At 40.1% G+C, this 15,098-nt stretch overlaps 1 long non-coding RNA gene across 1 annotated transcript in view; it reads left to right on the top strand.

Annotated features, from left to right (window-relative positions):
* LOC117981120 (uncharacterized) overlaps positions 1–12,915 on the top strand; it is a 55,385-nt gene extending 42,470 nt beyond the window's left edge. Inside the window, exon 3 of the long non-coding RNA XR_008955755.1 lies at positions 10,578–12,915. This is a non-coding gene — a long non-coding RNA (uncharacterized LOC117981120). The remainder of the gene's footprint in view (positions 1–10,577) is intronic.
* The last annotated feature ends 2,183 nt before the right edge of the window (positions 12,916–15,098 follow it).

Genomic DNA, 15,098 nt, shown 5'->3' with positions numbered 1-15,098 from the left:
CTGTAATTTTAAATCGTTTTATTCTTATATTATTTCTCTTTTTCTCACACATGGTAAAAACATCACTACCCAAATACTTCAATTGTTAGTATTCCTTTTTACCTACACAATTACCCACTTCCTATTTCATTTTCTACTACCCTGTGATGAAAACCTTGGATTTATAGTGACCACACTCTCTTTGTACCAAATAATACTGGCCACCATTTGTTTAGGTCTTTGTAACCTCTAATATTGAGATGAGAAAATTGGGAAACAGAGTGTGTAAGAAACTTGCCTAGCATTATCCTGCTGGTAAGTGGTGGGGGGTGAGACTTAATTCATGATCTTGTTGAAGAGTCAGCTTGAGAAGTCAGCTCATTCTCTTCATCCAAGACCTGGCTATGGGACTGAGTATTTGGAATCAGTACTGACACCAATATTTGATTCCTGTACTACTCTTCTTAGAATGCTAGACTGCCTATCCTTCTACATAATAATTTGTTTTGGTGGAGGGACAGCCGTTATGCACTCTGTTCCATCTTTACCCTGCTAGTCTCGGGTGTCCTAGGCCTAATCAGCCCCAGTCAACAATCTCCCCATCATCAAAACTCCCATTCTTTTCTTCAGAATTCAGAGGAACTAGATTTGTTTTTAGACCTAAAGCATAGCACAAACCCATACTTAGAATCATTCTAGCAGTTACTTTATAAAGTTGTTTGCAAATGGTAGCAGTGTTTGTCCTTGACCAACAAAGTTAAAATTTGAACATGACCTTCCCAAACTTCCAAAACTGAGAATGAGAGAAACCTATGGATTGAAATAATAAAAAGGATTTGTAATGGTTAATGCATGCCAAGTTACTTTAATGATTAAAAGAGATATTTTTGAAATAAATATCAAAACTCAATAAATACACACGTTATTAATACTTGCATAATATTCAAATAAATTTTTATTTTCGTTGGTTTTCTGGGCTCGTATTGGAGGCCACAAAAGGAATTTATTCTCAACCTGTACTTCTATTATTTGATTTAAAGGTCTGTGCACCAAAGAGGCAAAAAGGTTTAGAGCTGGGGAGGGGCAGGTGTGAATTCCAGATTGATGGCAATTAGTATTTCAATAGGTATCAGGTCGACTAAGGTTCTTTTTATTTTTATGTCAGTTTGCTCTCAAAATAAATTTTCTTCTGAATCTAGACTATTTAGATGAATTTAATATGATGAGAATGTTTTCAACATGTTCTTAGCTATTCTCACCTATTCTCCAGAAAAACCTTATAATTATATTGCCAGGTTCCAAAAAAAAAAAAAAACCCAGTCTCATCAGAATATTGATTGCATTTTGAAAAATGAATAAACTAAGTTGAGAAGAACTGGCATTTTTACAGCATTCAGTTTTGTTATACACAGCCTAGGCCTCCACATTTTTAAAACTTAAATTTATAAGTACTGAGTGTATTTTGCTGTTTTACCTCCCAAATTATGCTATTTTTCTGCTGGCTTTAATTTTAAGTGATTTCTGCTTTTACTCCTGCTATTTTGTTTCTTCCATTTTTTTCTTTTTAAGATTTGTTTTATTCTTACTATTTTCCTCTTCCAAAATAAGAAAGCTGTTGAAGTCTGTGAGTTTGCCTATTAGCAGAACTTTGGCTGCCTTCCATTAGACTTCATATGTAGTGATTTGTTTTACTTTCTCCTTGTTTTGTAATTATAGTTGTGATATTCTGTTTGATTTAATGGTAGTCTGAGAACTTTCATAAATTTATTTTATTTTCTTTCTTTCTTTCTTTCTTTCTTTTTTGAGACAGAGTCTCTCACTCTGTCGCCCAGGCTGGAGTGCAGTGGCACAATGTCGGCTCACTGCAACCTCCACATCCCAGATTCAAGTGATTCTTGTGCCTCAGCCTCTCGAGTAGCTGAGACTACAGGTACCCACCACCATGCCCGGCTAATTTTTGTATTTTTAGTAAAGACTGGGTTTTGTCATATTGGCCAGGATGGTCTTGAACTCCTGACCTTAAGTGATCCACCTGCCTCAGCCTCCCAAAGTGCTGGGATTACAGGCATGAGCCACTGTGCCCAGCCTGAATTTTACCTTAATCAATTGGAATTTTTATTATTTGAGAGAGTTTTATTATTTTTGAACTTTTATTATTTGAAGGATAGAGAACGTGACCAAAAAATAATACTGACAATAATAATACTAGTAGCTAAAATGTATTGACTGCTTACTATGTGCCAACCACTATGATAAGCTCCGTAAATGCTCATTTACTTCTGACAGCCCCCATAGACAGCAGCTATGAGTAAATATTCACCTTTTACAGATTAAGAAACTAAGTTTCAGTTGGTAAACAGATGTGCCTTTAAACTTCTGCATTTTTTTTTCAGTTCTCAGAATAATTTCCTCTCATTTGAATGTATGGAGGTTATCATTGGGCCAGTATTTATGATCAGCTTTGGTGATGCTCCGTAGATGCTTGCTCAGAACTCTGTTTACAGTGATCAACTTCGAAGTAGATCTATTCAGTAACATTCTATTTGCCCTTATTTCTGTTGCCAACTTCATCACGGACTGAGAGTCTCAATGATTGTGTTTCTATCAGTTTCTCTGGATTGTGTCTGAAATGAATAAGCCTTTCATATTGAGTAGAGATGTGTCACATCATTGAGCCTATTTTTCACAGCTTCGTTATCCTTTACTGCCTCCAAAGTAATTTTTTTTTTTTTAAGACAGCATCTCACTCTGTCAGCCAAGCTGGAATGCAATTGTGTGATCATGGCTCACTGCAGCCTCAACTTTCTGGGCTTAAGAGATCCTTCCACCACAGTCTTTAGAAAATCTCTTTGCCTTTTAGTTTCCATGCAAGCCCTTCTTATTTCCACTATCTCCACTCTCATCTCATCTGTTGCCTTTACATCTCAGTTTCCTCTCTCATTATTTTACCCTGTTTCGTGGTAGAGGCCTTGTCTTCTTTCATTCTACCAACAATGTCAAATCACCCTCCAAAATTTTCCTCTGATTTCAGAAAGCTGCTCTCCCACCAAGCCATGGACATTATGTCCCTCTTACTCCCCCTGTTCTCTCTCTTTCTTTCTGTTTATTATTTGTGCCTGCTGAAAGACAGGGCATGAGAGTATCCTTGGCCTTAGGCTTTTAACCAATTGGGTGCTGGTCAGATTCCCTTTTCAGCTCTGTGTTGTGCTTGTGAGTTAATGTGCATAACTCCTACCCTAATTCCTAGTTTTTTCAGGAATTTTGTATTTAATGTTGCTGAACAGAGATGGGAGATTTGATTTCACCACTGCTTGACTTTCTGATTCTCTGACTAATGTGAACAGTAAAAGACAATCCACACATGCATGATGAACATAGCTCCTCCTGTCTCGACCTTGGTTTCCAACAATTTGTCTCAAATGTGAATTCAGAAGTCCATGAGTTCTACAAGAATTTTTAAATTCTATTCTTTTATTTTTATGGAAAATCTAAAAAAATTTATTGCTACAGGCATACCTTGGAGATTTTGTAGGTTCCGTTCCAGACTACGATAAGAAAGCAAATATCACAATAAAACAAGTCACACAAATTGTTTGGCTTCCCTGTGCATGCATATAAATGTTATGTTTGCACTATACTGTAGTCCGTTAAGTGCATAATAACATTGTATCTAAAAACTGTACATACGTTAATTAAAATACTTTATTGCTAAAAAATGTCAAGAATCATCTGAGCCTTCTGTGAGTCATAATCTTTTTGCTCTGGAAGGTCTTACCTAGATGTCGATGGCTGCTGACTGAAAAGGGTGGTGGTTGCTGTAAATCAGGATGTTTGTGGCAATTTCTTAAAATAAGCCAATGATGAAGTTTGCTGCATTGATTTGCTCTTTCTGTCATGAAAGATGGCTCTCTAGCATGTTGTGCGGTTTGACAACATTTTACCAATCGTAGAACTTCTTTCAGAATTGAAATCAGTCTTCTCAAACCCTGCCATTGTTTGATCAAATAAGTTTATGAATATTCTAAATCCTTCGTGGTCATTTCAACAGTGCTCACAATGTTTCCATTAGGTTGGTCCAAAAGTAATTGCGGTTTTTGCCATAAAAGTAATGGCAAAAAACCACAATTACTTTTGGACCAACCTAATACTTCACCAGGAGTAGATTCCATCTCAAGAAATTGCTTTCATTGCTCATTCATAAAAAGCAACTCTTCATCCATTCAAATTTTATTATGAGATTGCAGCATTTCAACCACTTTTTTAGGCTCCACTTCTAATTCTAGTTCATTTGCTATTTCCATTACATCTGCAGTGACTTCCTTCATTGAAGTCTTGAATCTCTCGAAGTTGGAATCAAATTCTTGCAAATTCTTGTTAATGTTGACCTTTTTGACCTCCTCCTGTGAATTACAAGTGCTCTTAATGGTAGCTAGAATGGTGAATCCTTTCCAGAAGGTTTTTAATTTACTTTGCCCGGATCCATTAAAGAAGTACTATCTATGCCAACTACAGCCTTATGAAATGTGTTTCTTAAAGAATAAAATTTGAAAGTCAAAATGACTTCTCAATCCATGGGCTGCAGAATGCCTGTTGTGTTAGCGGGCATGAAAACAACATTAATCCCTTTCTGCATTTTTATCAGAGCTCTCGGGTGACTAGCTGCATTGTCAATGAGCAGTAATATTGAAAAGAATCTTTTCTTTTTTCCTGAGCAGTAGGTCTCAACAGTGGGCTTAAAATATTCAGTAAACCATGCTATAAACATACATGATGTCATCCAGACCTTGCTGCTTCACTTATAGAGCACAGGCAGAGTAGATTTAGCATAATTCTTAAGGGTCTTAGGATTTTCAGAATGGTCAGTGAGCACTGGCTTCAACTTCAACTAAAGTCAGCACCTGAATTAGTGCCCGATGAAAGAGTCAGCCTATTTTTTTGTAAGTCTGAAGGTAGGGATTGACTCCTTGTCTCTAGCCATGAAAGTCCTAGATGACATCTTCTTCCAATAGAAGGCTGTTTCACCTGCATTGAAACTCTGTTGTTTAGTGTAGTCACCTCCATTAATGATCTTAGCTAGATCTCCTGGATCACTTGCTGTAGCTTCTAGGTCAGCACTTGCTATTTCACCTTGCACTTTTATGTTATGGAGATGGCTTCTTTTCTCAAACCTCATGAACCAACCTCTGCTATCTTGAAAATTTTCTTCTGCAGCTTCCTCACCTCTATCAGCCATCATAGAATTGAAAAGAGTTAGGGCCTTGCTCTGGATTCGGTTTTGGCTTAAAGAAATGTTGTGGCTGGTTTGATCGTCTATGCAAACCACTCAAACTTTCTCCATCTCAACAATAAGGCTGTTTCACTTTCTTGCCATTTGTGTGTTTACTGGAGTAGCACTTACAAATTCCTCCAAAAATTTTCCTTTGCATTCATAATTTGGCTAGTTATTTGGTACAAGAGGCGTAGCTCTTTTTTTTTTTTTTCTTTTTTGAGACAGAGTCTCACTCTGTCGCCCAGGCTGGAGTGCAGTGGCATGATCTTGGCTCACTGCAACCTTTGACTCCCTGGTTCAAGCGATTCTCCTACCTCAGCCTCCCGAATAACTGGGATTACTGGCATGTGCCAGCACGCCCAGCTAATTTTTATATTTTTAGTACAGACAGGGTTTCACCATGTTGGCCAGGATGGTCTCAATCTCTTGACCTTGTGATCCACCCGCCTCGGCCTCCCAAACTGCTGGGATTACGGGTGTGAGCCACTACACCCAGCCAAGAGGCCTAGCTTTTAGCCAATCTTGGCTTTTGACATGCCTTTCTCACTAAGCTTAATCATTCCTCACTTTCGACTTAAAGTAAGAGATGTGCGATCTTGCTTTCACTTGAACACTTAGAAACTATTGTGGAGTTATTAAATGGCCTCATTTGAATATTGTTGTGTCTCAGGGAATAGGAAGGCCTGAGGAGAGAGAGAGAAGAGTCAGGGAACAGCCAGTCAGTGGAGCAGTCAGAACACACACATTTATCAGTTAAGTTTGCTGTCTTACATGGGCACAGTCCATGGCACCTAAAACAATTACCATAGTGACACCAAAGATCACTCATCACAAATCACCCCCACAGATCTAATAATAATGGAAAAAGTTTGAAATATTTTGAGAATTATTAAAATGTTATATAGAGACCCAAAGTGAGCACATGCTGCTGGAAAACTGGCCCTGACTGACTTGCCTAACATAGCATAGGCACAAACCTTCAATTTATAAACAATGCAGTATCTGTGGAACACAATAAAACAAGGCACAATGAAATGAGGTGAGCCTGTGTAAAGATTAATTTCTGCTGCAGTGATGATTTATAGTTGAAAGTTTTGTGCATAGAATCAGATATCATTTTTAGGTTAGTTTTTAAAAATATCATGATTAATTATTAGCATAATTAGCAAAATTGGGTTAAATTATAGTATTTGATACATTATTACATTTCCTGATTTTGATGTTTATTGTTGTTATAGAAGAGAAAGTTCTTGTTTTTAGGAAATAGACATTGGAATATTTGTGAATAGGAATAAAGGCATGATGTCTGCAAACTACTATCAGACGGTTCAGTGAATAAGTGTGTGTGTACATAGATAGAAGATTGATAGATGAGCAAATGAGACAAAATACCAACAACTGTGTTAACAATTGGTAAATCTCAGAAAAGGTTACATAGATGTTATTTGTATATCTTGTAACTTTTTTTGTAAATGTGAAATCACAACAAAATAAAAAAATTTTTTAATGACATGACTTTCAGGACATCAGCCCACAAAGTATTCTTAGAGTGTGGAAAAGGTGGATTTTTAAATTTATTTAAAAGTGATTCAAGTGAGACACACACCAATAAATCCTTCACTGTGCCACCAGATTGATCATTAGATGGATTGAGTTTTAAAACCCTGATCATTTTACTTTCCTGCTTAGAAGTCTTCTACCGGCTTGTGAGCTCCAAGAAGTCAGAGAGGTCTTCTCCCTCTCTGTGTCCTCCACACCTAGCACGGTGACCAGGAACAGAGAGGACATCTGTTGACCTGAGGAATAGAGAAAACTATCACATAGTGGGGTGGGTGGCAGGGGGGCCAGGGGTGAGTCCTGCCATGTTCACGGAGACTATGACTGCTTTGTGAGGGGCGAGTTGAAAAGCCCCAAGAGAATCTGCCTCCCTCAAATGTTTCCCACACTTTTTTGCCACCATGTTTGCAATTTCTACATTAGCACCTATCTTAGTCTGTTTGTGTTGTTATAAAGGAAGGCCTGAGTGATTTATAAAGAAAAGAGGATTATTTGGCTCCTGATTCTGCAGGTTGTACAAGAAGCAGGTGCCAGCATCTGCTCCTAGTAACGGCTTCAGGAAGCTTCCATTCATGGTGGGAGGACAAGGGGAGCAGGCATCACGTGGTAAGGAAGGAACGAAGAGAGAGGGGAGGGGGTGCAGGCAGATCTTCTGAGAACTAACAGAACAAGAACTCACCAATTAGAACCAGCACAGTGCTAAGCCATTTACAAGGGATCCACCCCCACAACCGAAATACCTCCCATTAGGTCCCACTTCCAACACTGGGGATCAAATTCCAACATGTAGGTTGGAGGGACAAACATAGAAGCTGTATCAGCATCCCTTGTACTCTTTCTAGAAAGATAAAGTTTAACTTCACCTGTGTTTTCTGGTATGAGAAACCTATTAACATGCATTACTATAACGGCATAGATTATTGTCATTAATGAGTATCCTATATGGTGTAAGTTCCTTGAGGGTCTCAACCGTACATATATTTTAGTTTTTTCTAGCCCAGCAAAGTTCCTGAACATAGTAAGTGCTCAATAAAAGTGTGTTGAATAAGTAAATGAACAACTTTCACACCTGTTAGCACATTAAATACTCATATAAAAAGCCCCAAACCAGGAGAGACGCTGACTGTAAACCTTCTGACACCATTTACCCAAGAGGTAGGCTGTATGGAGTCAGACAGGAGACAGTTCTAGATGACACACTTGTCTCATGGGTATTCATGTTCACTCATGATTTGGTGCTAGTGAGAATAAACTTTTTGAAGAAGGACAATGATGGCTTTACCTGAGCTCAAAATAGGTGCTGAGATACCTCTTCTGAATCCTGCCAATTCAGCAAGGGGTTAATAGAAGCTTTCAAGCAGGCTACATAATTAACAGGATTAAATCTCTACCTGTCAATTAAGCCAATATATTTGAGTATAATGCTATTTAATTCTGTACCAGAAACAGTGCAATAAATCAAAGTTTACAGATGTCTTCAGCAAGCCCTTGATGGATGAAACACTGTAATTCAGGGGTGCAAAGAAAATCTCAAACAAGATAACCTCCCATGTGATTAATATAGCTGTCTGCATTGGCATTGGCTCCAGAAGGTTCTAATCCAAACATGTTTAACGTCACATACTTTATTGTGACAGATTTAGACACCTGAACTAACTAACCAGGCAAATGGTGCTTAATTATACTGGCTCATTATGGACCTCAGCAATAAAGCTGGGACACAGAATTATGTGTTAATTCTCATCACATGGTCACGCACAAAAGAAGCAGTCCAATATCCAAGGGTCCTATAGGGGTTCATGCACAAAGCACAGGATAGCAATCTGATTCCTCTAGGGGCTACCTTCCTTCTCTCTGGGCAATGGTGCTTCTAGTTCAGCCTGGCTAGCCAGCAAATGCATATTACTGAACAAAAGGGAAACAGACATGTGGACATGAATGTCTCCACAAACATTTGCCCATTTAAAAAACAAAAATAATTGAGGGTCAAGTCTTTTTTCTACACAAAGGATGGTACCTTCATGAGAACATATGCATGACTGGAACTCTGTTGTTTAAGAGGCTAAACCAAATGCTTATCAACCATCTGCATTTATTTTAGAGTGCAATCCCCAAAGCATAGCCTTCTAAACAAGTGTACAGATTTGAGTTATTAGAAGTGGAATAGGAACATTCAGATACCAAATTCAACTCTGAGTCCCGTTTCTGAGCTGAACTTACTCATAGGGGACTTTTCTGTTTCTTATGAGTATCAAAATGTGCACAACTAATACAAAATAGTTTCAATAGGGTCAGCATTTGATTCCATCTGTTTGACTTCATCTGTGCTGAAGTCACAGTAAGAACAGGAGGCATGGGACTCAGTCATTGTTTGCTGATTGACTAGTCGATCATTAGCGTGTGCTAAATATTGTGTAAGAATGGTATGGAGAAAAAGACTGGTATGGGATGGAAATGAAGCATAATTCATACTCTCTACTATCAAGACATGTCCGGTTTATTTGGGGAGAGCAGCTTGACACTGCTAAGGTTCACAGTGATGGTATTGGCTAGACAGGAAATAAGAATTCAATGAGGAGAGAGATAGTGTTGGCTGATGACAGAAAGCCTTCATGAAGAAATTATGGCCATGCACAGTGGTTCACACCTGTAATCCCAGTACTTTGGGAAGCTGAGGCGGGATGATCACTTGAATCCAGGAGTTCGAGACCAGCCTGGGCACCATAGTGAGTCACCACCTCTACAAACAGTGAAAGTTAGCTGGGCGTGGTAGTGTGTGCCTGTAGTCCCAGCTACTTGGGAGGCTGAGGCAGGAGGATGGCTTGAGCCTGGGAGGTTGAGGCTTCAGTGAGCTGAGATCATGCCAACGCACTCCAGTCTGGGCAACAGAGTGAGATCCTGTTTCAAAAAAAAAAAAAAAAAAGCAGCAGCAGCAGAAGAAAGTGCGTTTGAGGTGAATGTCTAATAAAGGGAAGGGTTTGGCCTGCAGAGAAGATGGAATAAGAGACACAAGATGAGAGAAACAACAGGAATTAATGTGTTGGGTGTGGGAGGCAGTATGGCGAGCCATTTATAGAGTGTGGGTTGCATATTGGTGAAGGATCAGGTCAATGTGAAAAAACTGCATCTAGAAAAATGTGCAGAACCTAAAGTCAAAGTTAAGAGGGACATATTTAATTTCAGCTGTGTTGGCTCATGCCCATAATCCCAGCACTTTGGGAGGCCAAGGTTGGGGGATCACTTAATGCCAAGAGTTAGAGACCAGACTGGCCAACATGGCAAAACACTGTCTTTACTAAAAATACAAAAATTAGCTGGGCATGGTGGCAGGCACCTGTAATCCCAGCTACTTGGGAGGCTGGCATGAGAATCGCTTGAACCCAGGAGGCAGAAGTTGTAGTGAGCAGAGATAATGCCACTGCACTCCAGCCTGGGCGATGAAGTGAGACTCTATCTCAAAAAGAGAAAAAAAAAGACATATTTAAGATAATTGGATAGGGACGTGACAACTTGAGAAGAGGGTTTTAAGAACCTTTGTCTGGAAAGGTTTACACAGCGGACTGGAGAAAGACAGCAAGAACCAGAGCAGGCAGATGAGAAGTTTTTACAAAATCTAGGAATAAATGTGTGAGGAGCTTGACTACAGACAATGGAAATAGGAATAAAGTCCAGGATAGACTCCACAGCATCCATGCCACCCAAATGCTCATCGTCTTACACCTGTACTAATGGTTCTGAACCAATCACAGCCATTTAATCTTTCTCATCACAGATCACTTTGGGATTGGGCAGGTGACCCTTTCTGGCCATGACAAATGCTTCTGAGAAAGGCTTCCTTTCCTTGAGAAATCGAAGATGAGACAGCCTCTCTTCTTCTTCTGGACCTTATTCCATCTGGATGTGACATGTGGAACTGCTGCACCATGTCACTATCAGCCTGGAAGATAATCCGAGATGAGCCGACCTTGAGCCTCCCAGGCCCTCCAGACTTTAAGTAATGTGAGATAATTCCATTTTATTTTTCAAACTACTTTGGGTTGTGGAGTTTTGCTACTTGCAGCCAATACATCCCAACTGATCCGCAGTCCCACCTTCTTGAGTTGGGGATAGAAGACCCTTGTAACACACTATACACTGAGAAGGTGGAAGAAACAGAAGGGGGAGGAATGATTCAAAAGTTACCGCATGCTTTCACTTAAGACTTATAGTCTTTTAAAATCTTATTTCATTAGCCTATTGCTAAACAAAACAAAACGGTTTTTTTTCATTTGTTTTGTTCTTTTCTTTATTTTTTGAGATAGAATCTCGCTCTATCACCCAGGCTGCAGTGCAGTGGTGCCTCCCGAGTACAGGCGGGCACCACTACACCTGGCTAATTTTTGTGATTTTAGTAGAGAGGGGGTTTCACCATGTTGGCCATGCTGGTCTTGAACTTCTGACCTCAAGTGATCTGCCCACCTCGGCTTCCCAAAGTGTTGGGATTACAGGTGTGAGCCACTGCATGCCTGGCCACAAAATGTTTAATTTATGGCACAATGAAATGAGGTTGTTTATTCCTCAGATTTGCTGAAATCAGTATTTTCTTTTATTTCCATCAACAGAGATGCCACTAATTCAAATGGGAATTCATGTCTTCCTCTCTGCCTTGTCTGAATAGTTATGAATGATGGTAATAGATACTTTGGTTATTCCTTGAGAATGCTGTGAGACGATGGCTGAGCTTTTAACTTCTGTGATTTAGTGTGATTCTAGATCATTGTTAGAATTGACAGTAGATATAGCAAACTAAAAGCACACACCGGACCCGCTAGGATAAGCCAGAAGATGCTGCAGTAACAGCATGAGTGACTCAGGGGCTTAGCAGCAAACATTTACCTCTCACTTATACGAAGTCCACCCTGAATGTTCCAGGTAGCTCTCCTCCATATGGTGACTCAGTGGTCCCAGATACTTTGCTCTGTGGCTCTCTCAACACAGGCTTCCATGATCACTATGACAAGAGATAGAGCTTCTCACCCCAGTGACATATCAGGAGTGTCATTCCTGTTATGTCATTCCTGATATTCCACTGGCCAGCACTAATCACATGATCTGCCTAACTGCAAAGTGAGCAGGGATGTGTCATTGAGGCAGGAGAATAGGGTCTGGAGGCAGGGAACCTAAGGCCATCTCACACTAACTTCATAGAACTAAATTGAAAGGAAAACCCTAACTTTCCATGTCTAAGTAACAAAAGGATCAGAGGCTACAACCTTTGCAAACCCCCACCTTTTCTGCATGGCAGATGGGAAATTGAAAGTACCTCTAATTGGTTGCAAAAAGCAACCAATCAGACGTTTGGATAGGAGCATACCTTTGTAACTTCACTTCACCCTCTGATGGTGGCTGCCCACAACCAATTAGACTGATTGAGAGGCAAGTCTTCGTTTGCATAGAATGACAACTTTGAAACTTCACTTTAGCCTCTGATTGGTTGCCTCCCACAACCAATCAGATGTTTGCATAGGAGTGTGACCTTTGTAACTTCACTTCAGCCTCTGATTGGTTCTGCAACCAATCAGACTGATTGCGGGCCACCACTTCATTTACATGGGGTGAACACCTGGTGGCCAATGGGAAACCTCTAGGGGGCATTTGACCCGAGAAGATCCTGTATGGTGGCCATTGAGCCCCTATGCTCGGCTAGCTCCCACACTGTGGAGTGCACTTTCATTTTCAATAAATCTCGGCTTTTGTTGCTTAATTCTTTCCTTGCTTTGTTGGTGTGTTTTGTCCAATTCTTTATTCAACATGCCAAGAACCTGGACACCCTCCACCGGTAACATCATCACCCATGTGTCCTAACAGAGAGGAGGACTGGGTGCTTAAGTGGCAAAGTTTTGAAGGGCATTACCTGCCCTGCTGGGTAGAGGGTGAAGAGAACTATAAGGCCTTTCATAACATGAATAGGAATTGGGAATTAGAATTACTTAATTATGGCTCTTGTCTTGGTGGATTTGAAATGAGCTGTCTTTCGCTTATTGTTAAGTCTCCCAGCTTGGACAAATGTCCATCTTGACCATTGTCTTCCCTGTGACTCTTTTTTTTTTGAGACGGAGTCTAGCTCTGTCACCCAGGCTGGAGTGCAGTGGCGTGATCTCGGCTCACTACAACATCTGCCTCCCGGATTCAAGTGATTGTCCTGGCTCAGCCTTCTGAGTAGCTGGGATTACAGGTGCACGCCACCATGCCTGGCTAATTTTTGTATTTTTAGTAGTGACATGGTTTTCACCATGTTATCAGGCTGGTCTCAAACTCCTGACCTCGTGATCCGCCCACCTCAGCCTCCCAAAGTGCTAGGAATACAGGCGTGAGCTACCAGGCCCGGCCTTCCCTGTGACTCTTAATTCTCTGAGCTCAGTACCTTTCAAGGAAAATAAAACTAAGGAAACAGTTCAGATCGGATGGAATTGGATCTAGCGTGAGTGAGAGGGATGTTGGGAATAACATACCCAAGGAACTCTGGTGTTTCAGACTTGAAAAAGCTGCACTATATGGGAAGTTTCTCAGACAAGTCCTAGATAGGCAGGCACTGCTCTGGGTCCTCTTACTGACAAACTCTGGAGTGCTGTAAGTTGTTTTGTGAATGGATGTCATATGATGTGGTGGATTTCCCAAATTTCTCAGTATTTTTTTCCTTTTTGGAACAGAAGGGCCATCAGGAAAAGTCACCCTCTGGTCCTGTGGGCTTCACACAAGTGAAAGAGCTTCTATAACCATTTTTTTCAGGCACAGCCTGAGAAAGATCCCTGAAAAGTATCATTTAGGTTCAATACTTATCAGCATCGCGTTTTACCAAAAGCTTTCAGTTACCCTGGAAATCTTTCTTTTAGGTTGTTAACACAAATATAAAATTATGTCTATTCTCTCACTGAGATTTGGGGAATTTCATTATTTATACTTCTCTGACAGCCCAAGGGAAACATTGCTCAGATATGAGTGTGTAAATGGGAAAGATGGGGGGATAACAGGGTGATACCTCTACCCCCCAACCACCACATTTCTACCTCTGCCCTCTTTTTGCTACTTTTACTAGCTCCTCCTCCCCAAGGATTGATTGATCAGACTATAGGACATTCATTAAGCCACAAAGTAGCAGAATTTAGGATACCTGCACCTGAGCCAGTAACCTGGACTCTACTGTCTCTCCTCATTCTTGGAGGGCTTAAGCAACCATCAATAGAGTGAAAATCTGGGATAAAAGGGGTCAACCTTGATCACCTCTCACACTGCAAGTGGCTAGGATTGCCATACCCTCTGCAGAACAGGAAGCAGATAGAGAACCCCAGAAACACACTACAAAAGGCATCAATTCTATATTTAAGGAAAGTCAATCTGCTAGACACATAGCAAGGTTATCATATAGTGCCTGCCACTTAGATGCTCACTGAACAGTTTTTGAACAAATAGCTGAGTAGGATAATTTGGATTTATATCTGATTATGTTTTTCTCTCATAATCAAAATAAGCCTGATTTTTGAATCCCGGAAGCACTGCCAACTTTCTTTGTAGCCTTAGGCAAGTTTTCTAACCTCTCTGAGATTAGTTTTCTCATCTATAAAAAAGAGGCAATGATGATAATAATAATATCCCACAGTGTTGTTGGGGATATCAAATGAGAAAAGCATGCAAAAGCTCCTGATAAATAATCATGGTAATAATGTTAAGAAACCTTCATATCTCTCCCCACCCTCTTTGCGTAGTTAGTGAACTTGACTGCAGCACTTTTTGATTCCTTGTTTCAAAGTTCGTAATAACAGCAGAGCACTAGAGTCATTAGAGCATATAGACAGCCGGCAATTGTGAATTTCCCCAAACCCTTTGTTACTAGAATTTTAGTTCTGCCACCAGCCATCTGGTAAACCAAGTCTGCTTCTCTCTCCCAGCTATGTTTTCCCATTTTCATTTGGTGAAAGAATCCCAGGAACTGGACTATTCTTGTTTTTTTCTATTATTGTTATTATTATTACTATTATTATTGAGTAGGCAATACATTGGCTCAAATATCAAAATGAATAAAAAGCCATGCATTGAACAGGCACACTCTCATCTCTGACGTTGCTCACCCCACTTCTCAGCTTTCAACCCTTACTGGTAATCATTTTTATTATTTTCTCCTATATTCAGTTTTTTTCCTTACCATATACAAAAGGTAGCATACGGTTTATAGTGGTCTACATCTTACTTTATCATCTAGCAATATAAACTAGAGCTCTTTCTGTATTAGAACATACAGGGGTTTGGGATGTGTTTT

The sequence above is a fragment of the Pan paniscus genome, chromosome 6 (genome assembly GCF_029289425.2).
Source record: "Pan paniscus chromosome 6, NHGRI_mPanPan1-v2.0_pri, whole genome shotgun sequence".
Lineage (NCBI taxonomy): Eukaryota > Metazoa > Chordata > Mammalia > Primates > Hominidae > Pan > Pan paniscus.
Note: the sequence above shows the minus strand (reverse complement) of the source record. Positions and strands in the feature narration are given on the sequence as shown.